The sequence below is a fragment of the Macaca mulatta genome, chromosome 9 (assembly GCF_049350105.2).
Source record: "Macaca mulatta isolate MMU2019108-1 chromosome 9, T2T-MMU8v2.0, whole genome shotgun sequence".
NCBI lineage: Eukaryota > Metazoa > Chordata > Mammalia > Primates > Cercopithecidae > Macaca > Macaca mulatta.
Genome location: NC_133414.1, coordinates 10,333,729 through 10,346,523, shown reverse-complemented (window position 1 = coordinate 10,346,523; position 12,795 = coordinate 10,333,729).

Sequence of the window (12,795 nt, the reverse complement as noted above, 5' to 3'; positions counted from 1 at the left end):
TATTATGAATTGTGTGTTTCCAGTCGGGGGAGTTTTCTAGGAATGATGATGTTTCTTGGCCTGTCATATTTGACCACCCCTAATATATGGGGAAAATGCTATGAGGCTTCTCAAGGTAATATGTTTCAACTTTCCCATTGCATTTTACGAAGCATAGCAGTACATGCTGTGGAGGCAGGTATGGCAGAAGATTCCAGCTACTGTCCTAGAAGAAAGTAGAAATCATCTCATTTGAGCATGTAGTAAAAAAATTATATATATATTTATGTACATAAAATATATATTTATATATCCTTTTGAGGGCTAAATGTGATTAAACTTTGATTCACTGAAAAATAAAACATCTTAGGTATAAATTATTTGGCATCTTGATCTTCATTAATTAATAATATTTTTCTTGAGTCCCCTTGCAAGATTAACCTAAATTGATGTTTCCAGATCTATGTTCAGAAAACAATTTCAGATTTTTACAGTAATTTTTATATAACAATGACAGTATTTCATGAGTGGTCACCTTAAGTCTAACGTTAGCTCACAAACACCATGTGATCCGGGAAATAAAGAAGAGGTGTTAGAGTGATAAAAAGAAATACCCAACATTTACATATCCAAGTAATAAGGTATGTCATTTACTAATACTGAATTGAAAAAGTAATAATATAAAATCAGAGAAGACATCAATATTCTTTAATTTAGTGGAGCTATAATTGTATAATGAGAACATTGGCTCCTTTGAGGCCATGTAAAAACTGTGCTAGACCCTCTGTCACTTGGACCAATGGATCCATTCATTCCAAGACTTGATTTCCTGTCCAGTTTAGCATGCCATTAGCTGAAGGTAATTGTTGAGAGGATACTCTGTTACAAAAGCTACGGAAGGCTCCATCATTTCAGTGCAGGATAGGTACCCTGAATAAAGGATCCTATTTCCCCAGCGTCCCTCATTATGTTTGTTTCTTCACACAATTGTGTGATTGTGTACTGCTAAATAGTTATTTGGTGGTAATGGTGCATTTCAAATTGGTGACTCAAATAACAAGAACGGAGGAAAAACAGGGAGTGAGTATAATCTTTGCCGAGCCATACACCTGCACGTTTCAACTTAGTCAACCACGGAACAGAATCCCATAGAAATAATTTCAAGACTTTTTGCAATGGCTGAGTGAAGGAGTTCTGTGAAGAAATTATTTGAAAACTATGTAGATATTACGCGACTTAAGTCTATCAGTTTACTTAGAATTGCAGTTACTGTCTTCCTAGATAGGCAACCCCCTTCTCAATCTTTTTCTACACATTCAATTATTTACATTGTGGAAGTGAGCAAGAGCTTCACCTACCGTTTTGTTTGTTTGTTTTTTCAAAGAAAACAGGGAATGTGATCTGGATTGGCATCTCTTTATTCCCATATCTTCCCACAATAATGTTCCAGAGACGTTTTCCCACAATAATGTTCAGTAGATGTATAAGAATTGCCTTTTTCAGCATATGAGCTTCAACACATTGTTGAAGAGATGTGCTGGTAGAAAATGTATATTGTTGAAGAGATGTGATGGTGGAAAATTTATACTTTCTTACGTTTGCTTTTCTTTTTAAATTAAACCAGACTTAATTATGTAGATTATTTTCCAACTATCTGAGTTTATGCAATTTGGTAAATAGTATTAATTTCTGCCTTAAACAAGTGAATCTTGAGTCTTGAAAAATTTTTATGCCCCTTGGTGTAATTTTTTAACTATATATGAATTTATACCTATGAAGAATGAAAACAAAGTTAAAACCCCTAAAAATGTAATTTGTAGTCTGCAGAATTGTCTAGCCAATTAAATTACTGAAATAGGCCACGTTTCATTGTGTCTTCCAATATTTTGAAAATCCTGAAAATGCTATGAGGATGCAGAAAGAAACAATGAAACTTTTTACAATTTTCCGACTAAATCTGTGAATGACAGAAATTAACATGCCTGTGTGAGAATGGAAGGATAACTACAAATAAAGCACTCTTTCACTAATATAATAACCAAGACATTGATGTGATTTCATCAAATGGAGTTGATTGATTCATTATCTTTGATCAGCATCATGATCAATGTGTCTGTCAATCAAGTCTTAAACCTTCTGAATCTCAGTTTATGCTCTAGTCAATTCAAGTTAATAGTATTTATCTGTCTGACAGAGTGGTAGCTTTGGCTTCACCAATTTAAATGTTAGAAAGCGTTCTGTGAACTATCAGTCTATACATGTTCATATCTGAACATGGCACTCCAATACTCATTTGATTAACCCATTCCCATTTAAATCAAAACTTGAAATGCCTTTCTGTGTATTAACAAGTTATTCCACAAGAAAAGAATTACCAAAATGCAGAGTTTTTATTTCCTCTCCTCGGTCTGTCTACAAAGATATGGCAGTGAGTCATGTATAGAAAGCTTATTTATACTTGCATGTTACACAAAGTTTCCCAAAATGTACTCATCCACAAATGTTTTCCCCAGCTTTACAAACAATTACGTTGGCCAGAACAATGGTGCAGCTGTGTCCTAAAGTTCAGTCACCTGAAGAAGCAATAATGTTATAAATCGCCCAATGATGAATTTATTGACTGAAAATTAAGAAACATAATCAAAATATCTTTGTGTTTCAAGAGCAGCTGGAAACGAGAAAATTTGTATGAAATCCACACAAAGGTCAGAGATTTTACTTGCATATATTTTCCCCTGAAAACTCAATAACTCAAACTTAATATTAAAGGACTAGAAAAGATTATTTAAAATATGGCAAAAGGTCAGCCTACCATTTCTGAAGTAAGCTATTATACATTATAAATAACCAGAGCCAAGCATTCGTGAATAAGAGTTCTATCAGAGTAGCTAAATGATGAGCATGTTTCATTGGGAAAATAACTGAATAGTAAAGGGCAAAGAATGCACCCCTACGATGTATACTCATGCTACTTTTTAATAGTATAACAAAGTTTCAGAATCTTTTAAATACAAAAGTAGACAAACCAATAACACACCCAGAAATTATAAATAGAATGTGGGCGTAGTCAGCACCCATGTCTCTTCTGTTATAAAGTGTCTAGGTCAGCCTGAGGAAACAAGTCCCAAGGAGTGTGTCTCCAACTTCTACAAATTAAGGGACCAGGCTAGACATCCTCTAACACCTTTAAATCATTAAGATTATCATTGTGTATATTGCTAGAGTAGGATAATAACTGTTAATAATACCAAATTCTGTGAATGGTAAAACTACCTTTTAAAAACTACAAAATAAAATAAATAATAGTTATTCATTACATGTTTTGCTTACAAATAATGCAGCTAGTTGCAAATATGTTTTCTATCGGAAAAAAAAATGTGCAAACAATCTGATTTATTTTATGTTTGGCCTTATTTTTATTTATAATCTATAGCCTTTAAAATGAAAGACAGAGACACACAGAGAGAGAGAGATCCTTTAGGGAGGAGATAATTCAGAACATTGGACCTATTTAAGTATCATATTTTATATAAGTCTGTACCTATGGATATTCAGATGTTACCTCTCCTCAGAGATGTATTTCTTACATAAACTATGAGAAACATGTGAAAAGATTCTCATGTTTTCATGTGTAAATACTACCCAAACCCATAGGATTGAAAAGAACAAAAATACCTTCAGTGCAATTTTTTTCAAATAGCTTTAAGAAGATAGCAATATTTCATCATTCGAAAGTGACAGATTTTCTGAATTGGGTGATGACGGAAATATAATTTTGCTGTAAAACTGTTACACACTCTTTGTACTACTGAAGAGGGCATAGGTTAGCCATCAATCTGCATTATGAATCAGGTCCTCCTGAAAGAGCTTCGCAGGTGGTCTGTGTGCTTCTACCATCAGGTAAACTAACCCAAAAGTAAATTTTAAAAGAAATGTTTTAATTGTCTTCAGGTAATTGTTTTTAAACATCAAATTCATTCCCGAGAATGTGGTATATCTCTGTCATTATTCAAGTGAAGGTCAACTATGCACCAGGTATGGCATCCAAAAATAGAGAGTATCACTCACGTCTCTGATTTGATAGTTCCTAGGTTTGGCTCATCATTTCCGTATGTACAATTGATCAAGCAGGGCTGCATTTACACATAAACACCATTCCTGCCTTTAACCAATTCACCATGATTAGACCATTAATGGAATTCACTGTAAAGTGACAAAAGATCCTTTCTACCCTAAGCAGAAATCATTAAACGAAGGTGTTTTACTTTTCTTCTCTTTTTTTTTTTTTTTTCTTCCAGCAATGCAACCTCCTTGTAAAAAAGACCATGGTATATTCCGGCCACTGACCAAAGGGCTACAATGAGCAATTATTTCACTCATTTTCAATGGGCCACTTAGAATTAACCCAAACAAGCCCTGGAAACATTATTGAAAAATAAGAATGACATTTCTGCTACTTCTGAATCTTACAGCTCAGGAAGACATTCATATTTAAGAAAAATGTACATAATATCTCAGAATAATAAATCAGCCTTTGCTTCCTGAATTCTAGCAAAAACTAAATTAAAATTTTAAATGCCTTTACCCAAAACAAATGGCAGCAACCAGTACCGTTTATGAATGTTTATAATTAGCCTTCTTTGTGGACTTGTGATTGATTTGAGATTGAGCAGTGGGTAAACATTGTGCTATTAGCAGACCTGTTCCACATTCAGACAGACACTGGCCACTACACACCTCAAGGGATGTGGTATCTTTAAAGTTACCAGGGACTCTCATAAGGTAAAAGAAAAACCAACTCTAAAACGTTGTGTGGTGAGAGCCAGGGCTTATGCAATAGGGTCTTCCAAAATGTGTGACATGAAAGAGAAATTTTTATTTATTTATTTATTTTTGAGATGGAGTTTCACTCTTGTTGCCCAGGCTGGAGTGCAATGGCGCTATCTTGGCTCACTGCAACCTCTGCCTCCCGGGTTTAAGTGATTCTCCTGCCTCAGCCTCCCCAGTAACTGGGATTACAGGCAGGTACCACTATGCCCGGCAAGTTTTGTATTTTTAGTAAAGATGGGGTTCTCCATGTTGGTCATGTTGGTCTCGAACTCCCAACCTCAGGTGATCTGCCCACCTCAGCCTCCCAAAGTGCTGGGATTACAGGCATGAGCCACTGTGCCAGGCCCAACTAGAGAAACATTTCTAGCTATTCCTTGATACACAACACATGTGTAATAAGTTGACAATCATCTAGTTGCTAAATGATAAAATCCATAATAAAACAGAAATGAAAAGTAGTTTTGTGATTTAATTGCTTCACTGGTAGAACACTGATTATAAGGAACATACGAGTGAAGCCTGTATGATTTGATTTACACTGCCTGGAATGCCCCTTCCCTGCTGCAAAATAATCCTATCACAGTCACCATCATAGCAATACATACATACTTCACATTTCAGTTGCATTTTATAGTTTATTTTATTTATTCCTCAGAATAGTCTTGGAAGAAACACAAGCAAGTTGTAGAGGAAAACCAAACAGGGTAGAACTGAAATTGATAAGGCTTGAGTTTGAATCCATATGTTTTTGTACATTTGGAGAAATTACTTAACCTTCATAAATCTTCATATCATAATATTTAAACTGTAACTAAATAATATGCACCGTGGAGAATTGCTACAGTTATTGGTGTTCAAGAAATAGAATTTGCCATCGTTCACATTATATGGATGAGGAAGGTTAAACTTAGAAAATTTAAGTGACCTGTATAAAATCATACAACTAAATAGCAGAACTAAGACAATAATTTGAGTCAAAGAATTTCACTTTCTGTGTTTATTTCAATTATCATTTCTAGCTTTTACACCCAAGCTTAAATATTACCTTTGCTTGGAAACCTTTGAGAATGATAGAGTTTCTCTCCTAGTTTATAGCAATCTCTTATTTCTTTTGCCTCCTGTAACACTATCTATATATCTTATTTGGGACTTTTTCTTACATATAAATAATAGATGAGTCAATAAGTAGACAAATCAATAGATAGGCGAATGGATATATAGACAGACCACTTGAAGAGATTCTCTTTACCTAACTGCACAGTAAGTTCCTCAAGGACAAAGAACCACACTTACCTTATAATGGAGATGCTCAATATTTTTGATGCTTTTCTTTGGATACATGAAATTTACTACCCATAAACAGCAACTCAGAATTGGATCTTTAAGATACACTTCTCTTATGTTTTACTATGAGTATCATGTAGGTAAAATCAAGTAATAAAGTTTCAATTCTATATTGTGAATACAATTAAAATTGTAGTGATTTTTATTCTATAAATTATAATGATTCTGACTCTACAACAGGTAACCCCCTTTCCAGTGCTAATGCCTTTTTCCGTAATAATTCACACCGAACAGGATGAATGATTGCCCCTGAAAAGAAAAACACACATTCATGATGAACCGTTTACTGTCATGTCCTTGGAATAACTTACATTCTTTAATCCCAGAGACTGTAATTAACCCTAAGCATGATGTTTAGGCTGAACATCTTGTAAAATTATTTTTAATATTTCAGATTTGATTACAACAATGGTATCAGCTCGTGGCTCCAAAGTAGTTCAATAACTAGACTTATTCTAAAAATCTATGTGTAAGCAGATGTTGAAAAGAGTTTATTAGGCAATTGCTCCATATGTAAATCATTCAAAGCAGCTTTAGGGACGATTACAGAACGTCTTCTCAGAGTTGCTCTTCAACCCTCGCATACTTCAAGAAGCTATGTAATTCTTCCCTGGGACTAACAAAAGATTATTTTTTATTTTGTGTTTGCCCCAATACAAGTTACTCTTAAATAACCAGAACAGCGAATTAGCTTTCTTTTTATAACATTATTTTAAACTATGAGCATAATTTTAAGTCACCTTAAGTTAGTGTATTTTTAACAAGTCAGACACTATTTGGTATCCAACATAATTACCCCAATTTATTTTTCCTGATTGAATTGCAGTAAATATATCCATCTCCTATTTATATATATACATATATATACACACACATATGTATATGTGTGTGTGTATATATATCCCTATAATCATTTCTAGCTTAAAATAATTTTCTTAAGCTATAATGTACTCAGGTTCAACATATATACCTAGATTCAACTTAATTCAGAAGGGAAGGAGTTTTTCTTGTTTGCTAGCTTTTTGGAAGGTAGGGATCAGATTGAGATTCTTGTTTTTGTTTTGTTATAAATTTTCCTTTTTCTAATATACTAATTAAATTTTCATTTAAAAAAATAATAATCCCTCCAGCCCATTCCTAATGAGTGTCTTTTCTGTGGATCAAAGGAACGTATGTTACTACGTTAACATGAATGTTAGTAAACCTGTTTCTTTTATTCCTCCAATTCTAATGGAATGGAACATATAAAAAATCCATTTGCATTCAACTACAATAATTGTATGCTTTATTTAATAGAAATACATCTGAATTTAGTATCCCCTTTACTTTATAGTAAACTTTTCAAATGATAGAAAAGAGCAACCCAACCTCAGTCATGCTTAACCGTCCTAGTTCCAACTTAAACTGAAGCATTTACCCATAAACAGTTGTCGAAAGAGTGAGAAGATGGGTAGATAAATCAGGACTGAGGGATACAATATAGAGAAAGGTGCATAATTATTGCTTTATATTGGTGAAGACTTTAGGCCATTAGGGAATAGCTATGAATGGGCACATAGAAGACACATCTCACTTTGCTTCACACAAAAACCACAGCAAAATGTTTGCACATTTCGGTGACACGAGACAGTCTAGATGCTATTTTTCAGCCTCATATTTCTTTAGTAACTTTTAAAACCGATTTAGAAAATGTACAAAATTCAGATAAAACGGAAAATTTCCTTCAAATATCTAGAGTTTTCCATGTCATATGATTAGTAACGCTGGGGTAACACTACCCTGCTGTGTGGAGCAATTTTAGTTTTCACAAAGAATGTTTATTTACTCTGTGTCCCCCTTCTATTCTATCACATCCTTAAGATGATAAATGGCTTTTCACAAAGTATAGCTGTCTTAGTCTGTCCATGCTGCTATAACAAAATACCTTAGACTGTGTCATTTACAAACAGCAGAAATCTATTTCTCAGAGTTCTAGAGGCGGGAAGTTCAAGATCAAAGTGATGACAGATCCAATGTCTGGTGAGGCTTGTGCTCTGCCTCAAAGATGGTGCTTTGTTGCTGTGACTCCCCTTCCCCCTCGCCCTTTCACCCTTAGAGCAGAAGGGCAAGGCAGCTCCTTCACCCTCTTTCATAAAGGCCTTAAACCCATTTTGAGGGTGTAGCCCTTATGACTTAACCATTCCCTGAAAGGCTCCACCTCTCAATCACAGTATTATGTTCTAACATAAGAATTGGAGGGACACCAACATTGAGACCATTGCAATAGATGTTTCCACCTTGTATTGCACTTTGCCACTACTCACTTAGCCCAGTAGAAAGGAACACACACATTTAGCTCACATTAGGGGTTCCCACAACGTGAATGGCCGACACTCATTTCTGTGTCTGCTCATGTTGAATCTCTAACGCAGATGCACCCTCCTATTCACCAGGGCTGGGACCTGGTGAATAAATGCTCTAATCCACAACTTAGCACACCACATAATTTTATCGTTCTATTATTTTACTGTCTGTAATAGTTTCATGTGCTTTCCTTGTCTCTCCACCTATAACATGAGTATTTAAGGGAAGAACGCGGTCTTTTGCTTCTTCTGTGTCACTCAGACTGTCTGACACATGCTAAGCATATAATGTACACCCAATAAACAGAATATTTACTGCCTAAGGAGAGGATTACACAAGAACAAGAACAATAGGAATACACAAGAAAAATTACTTTCAAGGCTAACAAGTGTAATATCCTGTTTCACTTAGAAAGGGCACTGAAGAAAACCATATGAAAACATACCTGAGTTTGTATCTTGTGCTCTGTATTACATACTTTTAAAAAAAGGAAAGAAATATTGGAGTTTATTTTAAAAATTAAAAAGTGGAAAAATATTTGCTTAAAATGTTTGCAGACTCTGCCTGGGTTTAAGGCAATTTCTACTCAACTTTTTAAAACAGAGTATTTTGATTTCTGACAGTCACAAGTCTAAACACGGCACGTAGGGAAAAGAGGACTGTGTAACTCATATTAATGAATCGATTAATATGTGTATGATGGATGCAAGCTGCAGTTCACAGGCAGCTACTTGTCTGGTCCAGAACCCTATCAGTCTATTACCATCCATCATATGAGTCAGCAGGAAAAATAGCTCAAGGGATATTAGAGACCATAAGTCAATTCTGACCACAATGGTCTCTCATCAGTTTTATTTATTTTGTATTCGCTGATACTCATGTACTTTTGCTACTATATTGTGTTAGAGATTGTCTAACTTAAAGAAATACACCCACATCCCCACAGATGTCAGACTCTAACATTTAGCGGGGCCTGATCAAAACCCGAGGATAACAGTAGCGTCTAATTTCAATAAACACTTAGCAGGTGAACTGACATATTCCTAACCCTTCCTATTTGTTGCATGTGTATTCTATCTTTTTCTATTAATGTGGGACATATATTTATGGGTGGGACATACATTTATGGGTGAGACATAAATTCTTGGAGGCCTTAACCGTGATTCAATGTGTAACAATATCTATCAGGATTCTTATTCATTCTTAACCACAAGGCAACACTTTATGTAAAAATACCAAAAGGACTATATTTTGAAGGGTTTCTTATAGCTCACATGATGTCCTACTAAAGTTTCCTTTATGCCACAACAGAATCATTCTCTTCTCCCACTGCCTCCCTCTAGGGACCTCCCCACAATGCCCAGCACAACCGCCATTCCATGTTAAATCTCTTCAACATGCTAGGCTCCTTTTGACAAAAGTTTTCAAACTCCTACAACTACCAGTATCAATACATTTTTATAAAACCCCAAAGATCCAATACTTGTTCTTTTTCCCTTGCATCCTACAAATTCCCTGGTGCAATTAAAGCCTCAATCGTCCCTGTTCTCCTCACATCATAATTGTTTCCGAGGAGAGGAACACAGTATGAGCATTCACCTTGATGCGGTGACATTGGTTCTCTGTCCATTGGGAGAAAGAGGTCCCACCTGCCCTCACTGAATTCACAAGGCAACATGAGGGCCTCTGGGTGCCACAGCACTGGACAAATGGGCTATCGTGCCTGCTCTAAGGAGAAGGGGTTTTCCAAACCGTGGTATTCAGTTTTCCCAGCACCATATGATTCCAAAGACAGCAGGTTAAAGTGAATATGAAGGAGAAAGAAGTGTCTCAAGTGCATTTTGCAGCCTGAATGCAGTAAGTGGGAAACCGGAGTGTTATTTTAGGACCATTTGACTTGCACTTGATGGGAAAAAAAGGCTGAACTTGATGGGAAGAAAAAAACTAACAGCATCCAGAATAGTGTCAGACACACATGTGCAATACAATGGTTTTAACTGAATGAGCAGCCTGGAATTATGTAGATGGTTAGTGTACACACCACTCACTAGCTGATGCAGGAGTCGCTGTTCAACCACAAAATTTCTGGGAATGTTTTGACCTTTGGATAATCTGTGGACCAGCACCTCATGACTCAGAGTTTATGCCTACCTAGGACTGGGGCTCTGGTCCACTGAAAGTCAGTTTGGGACAATGGGGAAAAGTGCACTTTGGAGTTCAGGCAGCATAAAGCCCAGCTTTTTCAACTGATAGATGTGAGCTTTTGCACAATTTACTAATTGAGGCTGTTCAAAACTTAGTTTTCTCTCAGTCAACAGTGTAAGGACATAATCCATGCATTCGGAGAAAATATTTGCAAAGTATACATCCAGTAAAGGGTACATGTCCAAAATATATAAGGAACTCAAACAACTCAATAGCAAGAAAACAAATAACCCAATAAAACAACGGGCAAAGGACCTAAATAGACATTTCTCAAAAGAAGACATACAAATGGCCAGCAGGTATATAAGAAAATGCACATCACTAGTCATCAGAGAAAATGCAAATTAAAGCCATAGTAAGAGATCATCTCACACCTTTTAAAATGGCTTATATCAACAATAAAAACAAAAGACAGCGAGGATGTAGAGAAACTGGAACTCTTGCTCACTGTTGGTGGGAATGTAAATTAGTACAGCCACTATAGAAAATAACACAGAGGCTCCTCAAAAAAATGAAAATAGGACTACTATATGATTCAGCATTCCCACTACTGAGTATATAACCAAAAGAAGTGAAATTAGTATGTTGAAGAGAGATCTTCATCCCCACGTCCATTGCAGCTCTACTCACAATAGCCAAGATACAGAATCAAACTAAGTGTCCAACAACAGATAAATGATTTTTAAAATGTGGTACATGTATACAATAGCATACTGTGCAATACAAATAAGGAAATCATGTCATTTGCAACAACACGGTTGAACTTGGAAAATACTATGTTAAGTGAAATAGGCCAGGCACACAAAGACATACTGCATAATCTCACTTGTACGTACAATCTAAAAAAGTTGATAACATAGAAGCAGAGAGTAGAATGGTGGTTACCAGGGTCTGTGAGGAAGGGGAGGAAAGAAGACTGAGGAAATACTGATCAATGGGTACAAAACTTTACTTAGATAGGAGGAATAATTTCCAGAGATCTGTCGTACAAAATGATGAACACAGTTAACAACAATGTGATGATATCTGAAAATTGCTAAAAGAGTCGATTTTAAGTGTTCTTAACAACAAAAAATGGTAAGTATTTGAGGTAATGCATAGGTTAATTAGCTCAACTGAGCCATTCCACAGTGTATAATTTTTTTTTTCTTTTTTTGAGATGGGGTCTCACTCTGTCACCCAGGCTGGAGTGCTATGGTGTGATCTAGACTCACTGCAACTTCTGCCCTGTTGGGTTCCCACAATTTTCCTGCCTCAGCCTCCCAAGTAGCTGGGATTACAGGCGTACACCACCACACCCAGTTAACTTTTGTATATTTAGTAGAAACGGGGTATCGCCATGTAGGCCAGGCTGGTCTCGAACTCCTTACCTGAAGTGATCTTCCCGCCTCGGCCTCCCAAAGTGCCGGGATTACAGATGTGAGCCACCATGCCTGGCCCACACTGTATGATATTTCAAAATATCATGTTGTATACAATAAATATACACAATTTTTGTCAATTAAAAAACAAAAACAAAGACAATACATTAAAAACAAAAATAAACGCTTAGTTTCCTCAACTGTAAGATGGGGAGGTAAAAGAATGTTTCTATCACACAGTTGATGTGAGGATCTAATCAGCAAATGAAGATAAAAATTACCTAGCACAATGCCCAACTAAATATTGCTTTGGCTCCTTTCCTTCCTCTTCCCTTATGTTTGCCCCCAAGAAAGCACCAGTCCTGACCTAGATGGTGGACTTTCAGATGGGACTGAACTGCCTGCCTCCCTGGATCTAACAATCATTTTCTGGCATGGATTCTCCATTTGTGTTGCCGTCTTACTGTCAATCCACCTATATTACTCATTGTTTCTTCCCAAAAATACATGTTATATGCCTTCTATGCACCAGGCAGTGTAATAGGAAAAGGGATGGGATGGTCTTCATAAATTTTATCCTCTCAGGGTACAGGATACCCTGATACAAACTATCACTTGGTCTATCGGTGCTACCATTTCTACAGTTATCATTTTCTGGCACTATCTGCAGTTATGTCATCTGGCAGACCACACTCATGCCACCCTGTCTGTTTCACTCCTGATGCCTGTTTTA